The sequence below is a fragment of the Danio rerio genome, chromosome 6 (genome assembly GCF_049306965.1).
Source record: "Danio rerio strain Tuebingen ecotype United States chromosome 6, GRCz12tu, whole genome shotgun sequence".
NCBI lineage: Eukaryota > Metazoa > Chordata > Actinopteri > Cypriniformes > Danionidae > Danio > Danio rerio.
This window is the reverse complement of record NC_133181.1, coordinates 46,354,680-46,371,911: the sequence shown is the minus strand read 5'-3', so window position 1 is coordinate 46,371,911 and position 17,232 is coordinate 46,354,680. Positions and strand designations below refer to the sequence as shown.

The 17,232-nt window shown below is 37.5% G+C and overlaps 1 protein-coding gene and 1 long non-coding RNA gene across 35 annotated transcripts in view; one reads left to right on the top strand and one right to left on the bottom strand.

Moving 5' to 3' along the window:
* The window catches only part of foxp1b (forkhead box P1b), a 291,166-nt gene that overhangs the window by 38,232 nt on the left and 235,702 nt on the right, over positions 1 to 17,232 (top strand).
* On the bottom strand, positions 2,362 to 11,036 carry LOC141386343 (uncharacterized). The gene is made up of 3 exons (XR_012408170.1): positions 7,839 to 11,036; positions 5,798 to 6,492; positions 2,362 to 5,331 (listed from the first exon to the last, which is right to left on the bottom strand). It is a non-coding gene; the product is annotated as an uncharacterized lncRNA (long non-coding RNA).

Here is a 17,232-nt window from a genome sequence, read left to right as displayed (position 1 = left end):
CTCATAATTCTGACTTAAACTGTATGTGTATTGATGAAATGGGACAATGTCAGTTTTTTTTTTTTTTGGAGTATTTTACAACCCTATTTTATAGCAAACATTTAATTTTATTGTTAGGGTATTTTGCTTAAGATTTACCCAGAAAGAAGACAACCTATTCGATTAATCTTTTTAGGTGCAACAATTGCAATATTATCATCACATGTCATTAGTGATTTTCTATCATTAAGTGTGTTAAATCAGCTCCACAGTTTAACAGCAAATCATTGTAATATTACCGGCTACCTCTGTGGATTTTATTTAGTCTTATTCACTGTCTCTTTTCCGCCTTTACAAATGCTTGCAGTTACACCTAGCTTCCTAACTTCCTGTTTCTCTGGATGCCTGACCGGCGCTGGGCCTATGTTGTAACGATAAATATCAGGAAAAGAGCACAAGTATAGGATGGAGTCAGCTGGCCCTGTCTGTGTGTGTGTGTCTGTGTGTGTGTATGTGTATATTTGTGTGTATGTGTGTGTGTAGGAAACAGCAAAGCAACTTGCAGCAAATTAACGCCCATATCTCTTATCTCTCTCCTCTCTTTTCACTTTCCTGTTTGGACTTGAAGGTAATTGGAGGCACAGGCTGTGACAGTTGACGGAAACAGAGAGAGAGTTGTTTGAGGTTTATAAAATCTTTAATCAATCATTAAATTACACATTTACTACAATTAAAACAAATATAGTTCAAAGATAAACACCAATTAAATAATGAGTCGTTTTTGCAAGATACAAAAGGACAGTTACTGTTCACACAAACCAAAGAAAGAAAGAGAGAGAGATATAAAAAAAAGAAAGTATTTGTTTACAGTGTGATGCTAGTTAAAGATGTGGTTTCACACAGGATGTGCCCCTCTGCTTTGGGCTGACGAGGACAGGCTGGAGATTGGGTTGTTGGCCTATATTGTGAACTGGTCTGGATTTTGGGCTTGATTCACCAGCACACCCTCAACAGTGTTTCTCTTTTAGGGTGCAGAGAGATGAGAGCAGGTTAGAGCAGGTCAAAAAAGAGGGCATGGAAAGGACGGTTGAGAGTGTGTGAGCGTGAGGGGGGTTTAATTGTCTCCGATATGTTGAAAGGTCATGTGTTGTTTTTTCTTCAATCTTTTACCTTTCTTGTCACCGCAGTGAACCAAACGCAGTCCCACAAGCTGAATCAAACAGCCCACCGCTGCTCTATTGCATTGAATCAGCGATTAGCATGTGCCACTCCTAGTCATTCGAGGTGGATGTTCTTAGCAAACCATAAAAACCATCAACATGCGCATGCAAATCAGATACACCCATTTTTTTGTAAAACTTTCTACTGCTAGTGGAACCAATATTAATGTCTTTTTTACTTTACATCAGTTTTTTGTTCTTAGCGCGAGAAAGTTTATTTATGCACTTGTCAGTTTGGAGATTTTGGGCTTTTAAAATTTTTATCACTTTTTATTACTTCGTTCTGATCTCTATAATAAATGTTTTTTATTTTTATTTATTTATTTATTTATTTTACAATGGGTCATGTACATATGTAATTAACTTGATTATTATTATTATATACATACTCCTAATAAATTATAAATTTTTTTTACTCTATTTTCTGAGTTATGAAAAACGCACCCAAATTCCCCTCCGTAAAAACATTTAATTCCAAAAAAAAATAGGTTAAAAAAAGAAGCGAGAAGTTGAACCTGACTTTATCCAGTTTATTGTTATTTTTGTGTGCAAAAATGTACACCACTGGACAAGTTTGGGGTCAGGTGTTTTTTATTTTTTTATTTATTTATTGTTTTTACGAACATTGTTCATCAAGACGACATTTATTAAATGTAAAAAACTGGTTAAATTGTTAAATATTTATTAAAATTTTAAACTGCTTTCTTGTATGTAGTTTCAAATGAAATTATTACTCCAGTCATTATTGAAAAAAAAATAATAATAATTATTATTAGAGTGTTTGTGGAAGGATTATGAGTCTGAAGACTGGAGTAATGAAGCTGAAAATTTTAAAATAAAAATAAAAATTTTAAAATCAGTGGAATAAATTAATTAAATAATAAACTACTTTTTTAAACAGTTATTTCATAGTACAATAACATATTTCACAATTTGTACTGTATTTTTGATGTAATAAATCCAGCATTGGGGGGCAGAATAAGCTTATCCATTCATTTATTCATTCATTCATAAATTTTCTTTTTGCCTTTTATTAATCTGGGGTTGCCACATTAGAATGAACTGCCAATTTATCCAGCACATGTTTTACGCAGCAGATGCCCTTCCAGCCGCAACCCATCCATACATACTTATTCACACACATACACTGCAAACAATTCACCTATACCACATGTCTTTAGACTGTGGGGGAAACCGGAGCAATTGGAGGAAACCCACGAAAACACGGGAAGAACAGGAGGACTCCACACAGGAACTGCAACTGACCCAACTGAGGCTTCTTGCTGTGAGACGATCATGCTATCCACTGCGCCACTGTGATGCCCAGAATAAGCTTATTTTAAAACATTAAAAAATTGTACCGACCCCAAACTTTTGACCGGTAGTGTATGTACATTACCACATATTTAATTAAACAATGCCTCATTCCACAGCTAGTGCTTCTTCCCATACCGATAAACTTCCTGTGAGCTGTTATTGTGACTTTTATATGGTTCCTTTTACAGCATCAATGTTTTATGTAATTTAAAATACAACTAGTTAAATAAAGCATTCATTTAGTTGTTCAAGTGTAAAACAAGATGAAAAGACTTTTCCAGGCATATGTCGTCAGGATCACCATGCGAGCACAGAAACTCCATTGAATATACTGGGGTAAAATAAATGTTTTTTAAAGACATGGTGTGGAATTGTTTTATTTATTTATTGCAGTGCTTCTTGTATATATCAAGACCCACCTTATATTGTATGTCAATCAGGCAATGAAGATCATTGATTTTTAAAGAAAACAGACCTTAAATGCGTCAATTTTGTAACGGCATACAGTTCACCAGAAGCATTTGACCCAGGTTTGACCCAAACCTTAATGTTATCAGTCATATGAGGAAATAAAGTAATGCATATTGTTTTAGTATTTATTTTTACCTGCAGTGTCTTGCCTTAAAATAATCTATTGTAGATTATTTAGAACAGTGTGTTGTAGTATAGTGAACATGTCTGCTTTTTTGAGATATGAAAAAAGCTAATCATAGACCAAGTGACCTGTTCTTTGACATTAAAATTCTCCATCTAATCATATAAGGTTAATGGCCTTAATGAGGCCTAAAAACGCAATGAGACATCGGATCTACTTTTTATTCACGGATCGCTTGTCTAAATAGGAGAAGTGGCGCACTGACCGTTTAGCCTTGTGCTAATGATGAATGCTGAGGAGTTTGAGCTGAGAGAGCAGCCTTTGGTAATGCTGAATACACTGAACATCACAAAAGCTTTAGTAAAGAAATCTGGTACTTTGGGTCGAGGTGTTAAAATTTGTCCTTGTTAAGTGACCTTGTTTTCTTGTGTGGATGAAGTTCCCTTTTTGATGTTGTGTCTAATTTGGTAGATATTTGTGGGTTTAATTGGATGCTGTATTTAATAAGAAATGGTCTCTGCGTCTTCTACTTGTACACAAGTTCAAGAGATTATGCAGTAAGATGTTATGCTTTCAGAACAGATAATTTAAATGAAATGTTTGGAGAGAAAATAATTATTTATTAGTGAAATTGTATGTAATTCACGACTAATGTAAATATGTTTTGGTATAATGGGTAAAAGATGGATAAACCCAAACCATTGGGTTAAATTCTTGCATTACATTTTTAACTCGATAGTTGGATTTATTTAAATTTTACCCCAAATTTGGGTTGAAACAAACCAGCTTTTTTAGAGTCTACAATAAGTATTTGCTGATAGAATTGTGTTAAAATACACAACGATGCATGTGAATAAAGCTAAATTTCCCTAGCTGTAATCCATAATAATGACTTTTGTACAGCAGTTCCGCAACATACTTTCACATCTGTTAGCATTGTTGAGCATTTTACAGTGTCTGCTATAATGTTAATGTAGTTTTCGTGTAGATGAATATGGCGACTGTGTAAATGCACAGTACAGTTATGAGCTTTATGCCATAATTATATTGTTATGATAACATGATATTGTTGCCTTCAGTGGTTTCCTGAAGGCAAATGCCAAAAAATAACTCAACTGGAATAACTACTGCAGTCGCCATTGTCAATCCCATAGGATGTAAGTGATCGCGATGACATATGATGACGTGTGCAGGTGTTGTAGTGCTCTCCCATTTCTTAGGGGTAAATTTTAAAGCTCTTCCTCTTCACACTGTTTAGGGGCCAAGGAAAAGGGGTAGGGGAAAAAATACATTTGGGATTGGGCCTTAAACAGTTACATTTAACCATTTTTGATTCCATTAAGCCAATCTCCAATCTGATGTATCAACGCTGCGTATGCACAAAAACTTTGTGTACGCCAGATTTCACGCTCACGTTTGGATTAACTAACGATGAAATAAACGTGAGTGTGCGTTGGTCCACGCCAACGTCATGCCTGGCGTACGTGCATTTCTTGTGTGTGTTTGTTTTATTTCCATTGGCGACTCCTAGAGGCAATTATGTTAAATTGCACACTACAAACTATCTTTGACCTGTGCAATGGCAGCTGTATGGGACGGGATCATCCGCATGTCTAGCAGGTATATAAGGTTTCCATACCATACAGTTGACCAGCCAAACATTAAAGCTCAATTAGCAGCGATCGCCGGTTTACCCAATCTAGCGTATCGACTGCACGTACATTGCTAAAGGCACCATCTGAAGATGAATTTGCATACGTAAATCGGAAACATATCCATTTAATAAATGTGCAAATAATATGTGAAGCTCAAATGCGCTTAACATAATACACCTATTAATGATTCCTACTTGTATTCCTCGTGATGAAGAGTAGGCAAAATATGATATGTAGTGGGGGAAAGAAGAATGAGTTAATCAGACGCTGGATTCGAACAGAGTTCATGATCGAACGTGTCAAAACATATTGCCATGTGCTTTACAACCCCGCCACTCATGCTGCTTTTTGACACTCTCTTTAGTTATGTTGTCCGTGTCAATCAAACGATGATGGATGGGAATCACTCGACTAGCTCATTCCAACGAGCTGTACTATTTGCACTTAGCCTAAATAGACATTACAAAATTTTACACCTTTACATCGGAACATTTGTTTTTTATTTTACTCACAGTGCGATGTTCAGACCCAACTGCGTTAACCACGTCAACTAATCTCTCCTACTCTTTTTTTATTTTTATTTTTATTTTTTTTATTTATTAATTCTGGAGGACAAACTTGCAAATAACACAGTTTTTCTCTGGTCTACCTCCGAAAGCAGCACCTCCAATTCACATTCTGTTCGATTTTTCTCTTTTTTGCTTGCTTTTGCAAATACTTTTTTTGTTTGGATTTTGCCAAAGTAGAGTCATTACCATATTTATTAGGGGAAGGAGGCAGGGTGGGGTTTTGCACTCGTGCACATGCGCTTAATTGACGTTAATTCGAATGTACAAAGAGCATATGCATGGGATTCTGCGTACGCAGTGTTTCATATATCTGATTTTTTTTTATAGTGTACGCACATTTACAGCTTTGTGTGTATGCAATGTTTTAGTATGAATTCAGCACAAGTCTTCGTACATGAGGCCCCTGGTCTGGCGTGAGCACTTTTTACCTAGCTTAGCATAAGTCATTGAATCGAATTAGACCATTAGCATTTTGCTCAAAAATGAGCAAGGACTTTTGATACTCATATTCATTCATACATTTTCTTTATGGCTTAGTCCCTTTATTAATCAGGGGCAGCAGATGCCCTTCATGCCTCAACCCAACACTGGGAAACACCCATACACACTATTTTACACACATACACTACGGCCAATTTAGCCTACTCAATTTACCTGCACCACATGTCTTTAGACTCTGGGGAAAACCAAAACACCCGGAGGAAACCCACACGCACACACAGGGAGAACATGCAAACTCCACACAGAAATGCCAGTTGACCCAGCCGAGACTCGAACCAGCAACCTTCTTTTTTGTGAGGCTGATACTTTTACTAATATTTTACTTCTATTTAAATCTTGAATCTTGAAACTTGCTACTTTCTAGGTCAATATGACTAGGAACTATACTCATCTCTGGCCTAACAGTTAAGGAGTTTTGCTGCCATACATGACTGCAGCAGGTGCAATGATATTAACTGGTACCCAGCTAGTTAACTGTGCAAGCAGGTGGTAATGTTGGTTATTATGACAAAGTATACATCGGGCGAAAATAGCAACTTTTCAATTTCCGTCAGTTTAAATACATGGTGTAAATAAAATGTTATGCTTTAAATCAGTGGTGGGTGAACTCGGTCCTGGAGGGATGGTGTCCTGCACAGTTTAGGTCCAACACTAATCTAAGGGTGCTTTCACACCTACACTTTTGTTTCGGAACGTGTCTCGTTTGCCCAGTTAGCGCGGTTCGTTTGGCATATGTGAACAGGGCAATCGCGCTCTGTTCCGCGTCAAAGTAATCGCTCCGAGATCGCTTGAATGAGGTGGTCTCGGCTCGATTGAAACGAACCCTGGAGCGGTTCGATTGCAGTGAGAAAGCGATCCGATCCGAGCGCGGTTATATCACAGTGTTTTATGGATATGTAATAGGCTTACGGCTATATGAAGAGAGAATTATGAGTAGGGCGGGAAGTTTCGCGAGTCTCCGGATGCCCGCAAACGAGGGATGATCTCCCGGTAATCTCGCGTCTCTCTCCCAGTCCTCAAATAGGCATCGTCGCGCACCCTTCTCACCCCTCCCCACCGCGTCTCTCCTCAGACACGTCGCGCGCGCGCGCACCCTGTCAATCACCACCAAACCACTACCTCTCCTGACAGCTTAGCGGGATGCTGCAAAATAAACCCTGACACTCTGACCAATGTAAGGAGTTTACTCGCACGTGACTTGTTTTAGCTCTTTTGGTCAGATTAGAAACTTTGCAGTGTGAAAGCGAACCGCTCCAAGAGCAAAGAGCAACAATGTAACAATTTTAATCTCTGTTTCGGAACAACTGAATCGATTCACAGGTGTGAAAGCACCCTAAGGGTGCTTTCACACCTACACTTTTGTTTCGGAACGTATCTCGATTGCCCAGTTAGCGCGGTTCGATTGGCATATGTGAACAGGGCAATCGCGCTCTGTTCCGCGCCAAAGTAATCGCTCCGAGATCGCTTGAATGAGGTGGTCTCGGCTCGATTGAAATGAACCCTGGAGCGGTTCGATTGCAGTGAGAAGGCGATCCGATCCAAGCGCGGTTATATCACAGTGTTTTATGGATATGTAATAGGCTTACGGCTATATGAAGAGAGAATTATGAGTAGGGCGGGAAGTTTCGCGAGTCTCCGGATGCCTGCGAACGAGTGATGATCTCCCGGTAATCTCGCGCCTCCATCCCGGTCCTAGGCATCGTCGCGCACCCTTTTCACCCCTCCCCACCGCGTCTCTCCTCAGACACGTCGCGCGCGCGCACCCTGTCAATCACCATCAAACCACCACCTCTCCTGACAGCTTAGCGGGACGCTGCAAAATAAACCCTGACACTGACCAATGTGAGGTGAGTTTACTCGCACGTGACTTGTTTTAGCTCTTTTGGTCCGATTAGAAACTTTGCAATGTGAAAGCGAACCGCTCCAAGAGCAAAGAGCAACAATGTAACAATTGTAATCTCTGTTTCGGAACAACTGAATCGATTCACAGGTGTGAAAGCACCCTAATACACATGAACCTGCTAATCAGTGTCTGTTCAAGATCACTAGAAATGAGTGATAAGAGTTGGAGCAAAGCTGTGCAGGAAACCAGCCCTCCAGGACCGAGTTTGCCCACCCCTGTTTTAAATGGGAAAATGTATGCTCTTTGGTCATTTTAGAATAAGATGCTAATGGTCTAATACAATTCAATGATCTATGCTAAGCTATTTAACTCCAGGGGACTTGTAAATGAGTGTTTTAACTTGATTATGTAAGCATGTGTATTTAGTATTGTAAATATATATGCACAATATACACACATGCACGCTCGTGTATGTTTATATTTAATATTTTACTTATTTTTGTGCTTTTTTATTTTGAAATGTCCACTAAGAAGTGATGCACAGAAAGGGGATCAACAGCTTGCAAAATGACACCAACTTTAAATCGGCCAATATATCAGAGCATGTGCGCTAACCGCTAGGCTACTGCTCCACCAGAGAGCTTGATGTAGCTGACGTGTTCATGCCTGTCCCCTGGAGAGCAGCAACAGGAATCTGTCCATTAAATCAGTCTCTGAAAACACTAGTGTACACTAGGCCAGAGGGGACAGCAGCAGTAAATCTGTGAAAGTAGATCTAGACCTGACAAACATGTGCCGAGCTGAGAAACACAAACAAACAACAGGCCTGTTTGTCTCCTAGTTGGGCTACAGAAATACACACAAACATACACCCACACTCACACACACTCTACAGCTTATCCTTCCTGAGTAGAGTTGTAGCATTTCTGTCTTGTGGCTCTTCAGTTTCGTCTCTTGTAAACACACTTTATGTTTTGCTGTTTTGGAGTTCATTATCTAACAGACCAAATAGTTGGTCAATACAGTCCATTCTCTATTGATGCATTTATATATGTGTGCTCTATGCAGAAAACAGTCTCTTTGTGAACTTGGTATAAACAGCCGTGTCGATAAACCCATAGACAAGCTACAGTAGTCTAAAATCTGCCACTGATTTTTTTCCCCTGCCTCTTAAAAAAAATAATGTTAACGCCGCATTGTAAAAGAGACTCATGATCTATGTGGCAGATTGATCAGCGGGTAGAGACCCCATTATCTCTTTCCGTGTTAATTACAGTGTGCTCAGCTTGCGTGTCAAAAGACGGATAACTGACGAAGGTGAAAGACCTTATTTATGCATTCGTACTCGGCTGGCGGCAGCTTTCCCCTCTCTGCCTTTTTTTCCGCCTTCTCAGCGCTGTGTATTTATCGTCCAGTAATATTACACTGTCAAAGACGATCATCTCTGCGGAGATATTATTCGCTATCATCACCTTCACAGGCGTCCATTTGGACCTGCTTGCGCTCAGGTTACAGACTCTTCTTCTGCAGGCCGAGTGGCTGAGCAAATTTGCGCAGGGATTTTGGGTCGTCCCCTGGGACCCCAGAAAGGTAATTCAGGTTACGTAAATCAATATGTGGGCAACCCAGTCATACCACAACGCAGAGACATGGCACCGGTCTTGGAATGCCCTGACGTTTTGTGGGTTTTAGTGGGGTCACATTTTGCTAACGGAAAAACAAAAGCAGAAAAAAAAAACTTAAAAGAGGAGATTTCAGTCTCTGGCACTCAGATGCAGTCGATACTCACCTGAATTGTTTTGAAGCAGTAGTGCAGCCAGAAATCAATCCAAGATGTATGTTGGTGACTTTTTTTTTTCTTTTCTTTTTTTTTCTTCTTCTTCAGAAATGTGTAGAAGATTTTTAGCTTAAATTCATTGATGTTAAAATGCAAGTAACTTTGATAGTCAAAAAGGTACATAGGGAAATCTTGATGCACCCGTCTACTGGTGAAACATTGAACACTGACAAAAATTTCAGTCACAGCATGCAAATGCCTTAGTAGTTAATTAAACTAAACTAAACTAAACTTTTTTTTAAATAAATCAAAATAGTTCTATTTTATTTACTGCAATACATGTTGTAATAAAACATTTTACAGCTGTACAAACAAACTGCATACATTAAAAATCTGAATTTACATAACAGTATGTCTATACAAGGTACTGCAAGTTGAATTTGTTTTTGCAATGATTTACAAAATAATTTGCATTATTTTACTTTTTTTTTTTTTTTTTTTTTTACAATAAACAAGTCAAAGACATTTATTTTCTTGGAATTAACCAAACTATGTAGTGACTTTTTTTGTAGTGAAATGATAAAATTTTTTCTTTTTAGTGACAAATTTTTTATTGCATGTTGTGATATTTAATGTAATTTTTTTGTAGCTGCATTTGTTTTATGTTGACTTTGTGTCAAAAAAACTTTTTCCCTGTACATTTTGTATTATATTTTTTTAGTGCTGATTTGTTCTTTGAAATTAGTCATTTTATATCTAAACAAACCTTAGTCTCGAAACACATCTCAAGTTTTTTTCTTTCTTTTTTTTTTAAACAAGTGCTGTTTTGTTTTTTGAAATTAGTCATGTTACATCTAAACAAACCCTAGTCTTAAATATATCTAAAAAAAGAAACTCAATAAGGCTTGGCTTTGCTAACATTTATTGCGGTAACAATTTTTAAAGCTTATTTGTGTTTTCTTTTTTTGTAACAAGTTCTGTTTTGTATTTGGAAATTAGTCCCGTTACAAACAACCTTCATCTCAAAACATATCTAAAAAAGAAAAGTTAGTGTTTGGCTTTGCTAGCATTTATTGTGGTAACACCTTTTTTTTTTTAAAGCTTGTTTTTTTATTTTTAACGTGCATGTTCATAACCTTTGTTTGTTGAGGTCTAACAGTCACGTCGGTCAGACCTTACACTGAAATCGTGCAATGTGTTTATTGTTTGCGCTGAGTACCTACAGGCCCCTTCTTCTCAAACAGACAGCAGTGAAACCCCCATGAAGGGACTTTTCAACCCCGAGTTACAGATCTTTTTTTTTCTCCTTTTTTTTTCTTTCTTCTTATCGCAGAGCATGTGGTGTGAGAGGTAAAATCATCTTTACGAAACCACAGGAAAGAATGCTCTGATGTCTGTCAAACCTGCAATCCTTCGTCTACATCTCACCAGAAACACACTTTTATGAACCCCTCACATGCACGCTCTCTCGCTCTCCCTTTCAAAACCATTTATGCATTTCATCACTTCCTGTCTGTTGACCAGACTGAAGCAGCTTTCTGAAAGTCTGTGTGGAGTCAAGCCTGAGAAACCCAATTTGTAAAAAAAAAGAAAAATATGTAGATATGTGTTTGGCTTTCTTTGTCAGGCTGTCTTGTACTGCATGTATTTAGCATTGTGCAAGGTGGATGTCATTGTTTTGTCTTTCATGCGATGATAGTTTTATCTTCTATTACCGCTCCACATTGGTATGATTTGTATTTTGGTATTTTGTGTGTTTTACAAAGGAAAGTATTTATTTTATGTCTGTTGAAATTTTTGTGTATTGGAGTTGTGTGGGTGCAAGAGATTGACCTCATACCAAAATTTTTGATGACTGATTTGATAACAGAGCATCACCTGCTGGACAGGCACAGAAAATAGACTTTTACGTATAGTAGAGATTAAACATTCAATTATAGTTATGCAAAATTGTTTCACACCATATTTGGACAGTGTCTGGTTTGATTTTAGCTCAGTTCCTCTCTTCAACCCTATTTTCCAACTGATTTGAGTTGAAGCTTGTTTTTGTTTCCAAGTAAAATACAAAATGCTACTTCATTTCTCTAAATTGCAGCCCTGTTGTGATATCTGTTTATATCTCACAATTAAAGGTGTGCAGTAATTGTTCATGTTAATAGCATAATTGTTATTTTAACAATTTGCAAGCTGACAATATAGAGCGTCACTTGCTTTGCAAAAACAAGCAAAACTCATCTTCAGCTAGATAGATAAATAGAATGCATCTATAATTGTTATTCATGCCATGAGTTAATAATAAAAAAGGAGTTGTTATAGAAAAAATAAGCTCAGAAGTTAGGGGAAAACATTTAGAAATTATGTTCTTGTTAACAGCGCACTCTTTCTTTCTTAAAGATGGCTTATATTTACATGTATTCTACAACTAAAATAGCAATAGTGGACTACATGACTGTATGTGTGTTGACTCTTAATGTGTGTAATGTTTGTTTATAAAGTGAAATTGCCCAACTACCGGCTTGGTATGCATAATATAATGTTTTTAGTGTTGTTTTGACAGGGCTGTCTATACTTGAAACTTTCTCAAGTTTTGTTTTTAAAAAACTAAACTAAACCAACAAATAAAAACAAATTGGTGCTGAAAAAAAACTGGATGCACAGAAGCTGAAACTACAAATGCTTTGCAAATAAATGTTATTATTGTATTACATTTTATAATACATTTGAAGACTTTAAAATTTTAACTCCATGATGTCAATTATACTGATTAAAAAACTAAATAAAAACAAAACGAGTCGAAGCATCAGTTTTAGCAGTTTAGCAGCATTGTCATGACAGCACAGTGGCATAATTGCAAGCAGCAGAAACAAGTATACTACATAAAAGTCCTGACGGAGCATTAATTAAGTGGACTTGGCGTTACGGTGCAGTTCATGCATGGATATGTATACATTAGCAGAAAATTACAGCTTTATTTTGCATTTTGACTCTAGCGCACATGCAAGATAGTTTATAATGCGTTTCGTTTCTCTTGCACTTTGGTCTATGCAGCAACAAGCCAATTAAATGAATGAGTTTCGTAGCGCAGCTCTTTCCACATCTGGTTTGAAAGCCGCTTCACTCTGTACAGTGACTCTGGCTGGAGGAAGAGTGAAACCAGCACACTGAACACTTCTGGGCAATGTGGCACAGCATAGCCTTTTATTTGGCTCATATTTTAACCCATTTTACTTGTTCGATCGAAACATTTTTGGGTGTCAATTTTCAGCAGCCAAAAGTTTGCCTTAACCCTAAAAAAAAACAGCCATTGATAAAAATAGTAAATTATTTTACCATTCATTAACATTAATTGTGTGGACAAAAGCTATATATCTATTTATTTAGTATGTTCAACAGAACAAGGTAATAATTCGCACAGGTTTGAAACAAAATTTATGGTGAGTAAATGACTGAATAACATTTTTTTCTCACCAAAATGTATGATCTCACTAATCAGGCACTCAGTTTGAAAATTTTTAAAACAGAACAATTTTGTTAAAACATAGAACTTAAACTTAAATGTCTGTCTGCTTGCTGGTATTATGGTAGAGTTTAAGCTTTGATGGATTGCATCTGACAAAGTAAAATGTAGAAGAAGGTCCAGTGGGGCCAAAAATGGTCATAATCTGAACAGATGCCACCTCACATGTCACTCCAGCATTTACACGGCTCCCCCACAAACCACCATCCATCCCCAGTGTATTCAGATGCAGCATGTATTAAAAACACTCACACTCACCTCTTATCAGATTACCATGCCTTATGATTGGCCTTCCATTGGCCTCTTTATTTAATAGAAGGTTCCTTTCTTCTTTGAGATGCCATAGAGTGTTACATCACTGCGCTTGAGTCCTGTTATCTATGTTGAGGCCTGTTCTTGTAATGGGCTTTATTGATCTAAACAACATCAGGCTGGCCGTGATGTTATTAAGGTGAAGATAACTTCACTGTAACTTCCACTCAAACAATGTATTAGTGTTTTATTGGGTTTAAATAACTTTGGCTTTTAGACGCTAATGCAGCCGGTTAGTCACCCCGCTCTTTTATGGCTGCAGGATCTTAATAAAGCTTTCCTCTTTACATCCTGCTGTGTGTTTGTGTGTGTGTGTGTGTGTGTGTGTGTGTGTGTGTGTGTGTGTGTGTGTGTGTGTGTGTGTGAGGGAGAGAGAGGACAAGAGATGCCAAGTGCTTGCTGGGAAGTTTCTGCGCCTTCAGTAAACAGCAGGAACTCTAAATAATCGGAGTAATTATGCGTTGGTGGTATCTGTATTAAGCACTGCATTATGGATGGCACCGACCCGGACCTTTAAACTCCATTTGCAATGTTGCCTTTTTTTTCTTTTGTCAAATTAACATATGTTGTAAGAATTATTTGTGGTTTTGGAGTCATTTATTAACTGCATTTCGTGGTGAACTTTTTAAATGGATGGTCGGATGTGTTTTTTTTTTTTTTTGTCTTCCAAGGGCACACTGAATCCAATATTTATGAAATAACGATCCCATTCATCTGCAGGCATATTTTCTGTGGGAAATTTAATTTGCAGCTATTTAAAGCCATGCTTTTGGTAATGAATTATTTTGTCATCCTGCCTCTGATGAGATTCATCTTTAATAACTGTAACAATTATTTTATTAAAAAAAGAGGAGCCATGCATTATGGCTATCTCAGCAAGGTCTAGAGCGAGCGAGGATTCTCATTAGGAGGGTATTATTACCCCTGCTGGGCTTTCATTCACACTACCCAATTTAAATTACATTATATGTCAACAATGCTCGCATTAAATTTAAGCAGTCATATTTACCAATTTTTCCCTCTCTCTCGCTGCATACTAGTGACACATTTAGATGTATTAAAAAGATAAAACACAGTTCTGGATCTGATAGTATGGCTTATTGAACGTTTACCTCAGTGCTGACTTTTAATAATGCAATAATATTGAATTTGTATGCCAGTTTTTTTATATTAAATGTTTTGAAGGCTCATACTGTTGCAAACTTTTCAAACACGGGGAAAAGAAAAAACGTTTCTGTTGATCTGTCAAACCACATAAAAATGCACTAACTATCATTTTTAACACTTTAGCAACCACCTAACAAGAGTTCAAATCTGACAACCCCATAGAATCTGCTGATAACACCATAGGCTCTTTTCACACCCAATATTGAGTTGCATTATCTATTATTGCAAATTACCAGTTGAGATGCATTACCATTCCCACCTGGTAATAAGATATAGCATTTACGTCATTTTTAAAAACATGTATAAATGTTGTCTGCATTTAAACAAATTGAACAAATATACTAACTTTGAGTGACTTTATGAATACATTTATTTTTATCCAAAGGATCTGGTATTTTCATTATAAAATAAGAGTAAGTCTGATCATGTGGTGTTTTGGAGACTGAAATTGCATTATTGTATTCTGCTTAGCCAAACTTCAAGTAATTAACAGCACTTCGTTTGTTTTTGTACATGAAATAAAGAGTCAACCTTTACTTCACCAGTGAAATACACACATTTTTGGGTTAATATGCAGAGTCTTGGTCAATAGTGACTATTTAAACATATTAAACAGTCTCCAATTCCACCACATCCCAAAGGTGCTCTATTGGATTGAGATCTGGTGACTGTGGAGGTCATTTGAGTGCAGTAAACCCATTGTCATGTTCAAGAAACCAGTCTGAGATGATTCGCACTTTATGACATGGCGCATTATCCTGCTGAAAGTAGCCATCAGAAGATGGGTACACTGTGGTCATAGAGGGATGGACATGGTCAGCAACAATCCTCAAGTAGGCTGTGGCCTTGACACAATGCTCAATTGGTACTAATATCAGCCTAAACTGTTGGTTCAAAGGGAGAATGGATCTGTGCTTTCATGCTGTTGAAGCCATATTCTGACCCTACCATTCAAATGTTGTTGCAGAAATCGAGATTTATCAGACCAGACAACATTTTTCCAATCTTCTATCATGCAATTTTGGTGAGCCTGTGTGAATTGTATCCTCAGTTTCTTGTTGTTAACTGACAGGAGAGGCACCTGGTGTTGTCTTCTCCTGCTGTAGCCCATCCGGCTCAAGGTTTGATGTGTTGTGTGTTTAGAGATGCTCTTCTATATAAATTGGTTGTAATGAGTGGTTATTTAAGTTAATGGTCCCTTTCTATCAGCTCGAACCAGTCTGGCCATTCTCCACTGACCTCTGGTATCAAGGCATTTGCGCCCACAATTGCCACTCACTGTAAACTAGAGATTTGATGATTGTTGAATCCAAGTAGATCAGCAGTTTCTGATCTACTTTCAGTTTCAGACCAGCCCGTCTGGCACCAACAATAATGCAATGTTCAAAGAGACAATCATGTCCTTTAAATCACCTTTCTTCCCCATTCTGATGCTCTGTTTGAACTGCAGCATATTGTCTTGATCTTGTCTACATGCCTAAATGCAGTGAGTTGCTGTCATGTGATTGGCTGATTAGAAATTTGTGTTAACGAGCAGTTGGACAGCTATACCTATATAAGTGGCCGGTGAGTGTATGTTTAATGCAAATATTTTAAATGTAGCTATGCATCAATGTATGCACGTAATTATATTGTATCAAATGGTTAATGCTTAGTAGTCAAAAACATCTAATTAAATGTGACCGACTAACGCAGTATCAACTTTTTTTTTTTGAGAATACATCTGAAGAAACATCTGTTTAAAGGGGCTTTTTGACGGAAACTGATCTAAAGGTGCATCAAGACAAAAATCACAGCTGTGCACAAAAAAAGCCTTTTTGCATATTAAAGTCTCTGCCAGCATTACTGTATGACAAATGCTGCAATTTCTGTTCTCCAGAATCTCAGGGAAGTTGGGACATGTCAATCGGAAACAAATAAGGTGTAATATCTATTTTAATGCTTCCCCTGTTTTTTTGTTTTTTTGTGTCTGTTTTTGTGCTGATGTCTTTAAAACATTCCACTGCATATGGAACCATCTGTGAACATGGAAACCAAATTTTGTAGTTCTGTTCCGCATTTTACCACAGCACACTGTACACAAACAAAATGTTTATGGCTCACTGAGCTGATCCTATCCTGGCCCGAGACAGAAGCGAAATTGCTGAATGTGAGGTAATCGGTTATTTCAGTTTGACCACTTCCTTAAACTCCTGCTATTACTCATAGTTATGGGTTTCCAAATAAAACCTCTGACTCTCCTATAGGTACAATGGATTTTCGTTCTCGTAAATCGAATATTTATCTGGACTTCTAGGGTAAAGTAGACATTATGATTATATTTACCTGTAAATTGCAGCATCAGGGTGAAGACTTTTTTTCCCCTCAGGGTTTTCACCTTTCATTGATAGGACAGTAAAGAGTATAGACAGGAAAGTGAGGGGAGCAGAGAGAGGGAAAGGATCGGCATAGGACCTCGATCGAACTCTGGTCAAGACTCACAATGAACACCGAAGTGCCATGTGTCAACACAATACCCACTATGCCATTGGTGCCAACAGGAGGAAGGCTTTTTGATGTAGTGACAGCGCGGCTTTTTCTATTAATCATTCTTCTGTGTCTTTTGCATAGCTCAAGCATCAATTGAATAATTATGCATTCTTAGAATAAGGCTGAGATCATTTAACAGTGTATTTACCTTTTAAACAAAAATTGCTAAAAAAAAAAAAAAAAGTTATGGAATTAGTTGTTAATTTTTCTGTGGGAAAGAAAAACTAAATGAAGCAAATAAACCAAAGGAA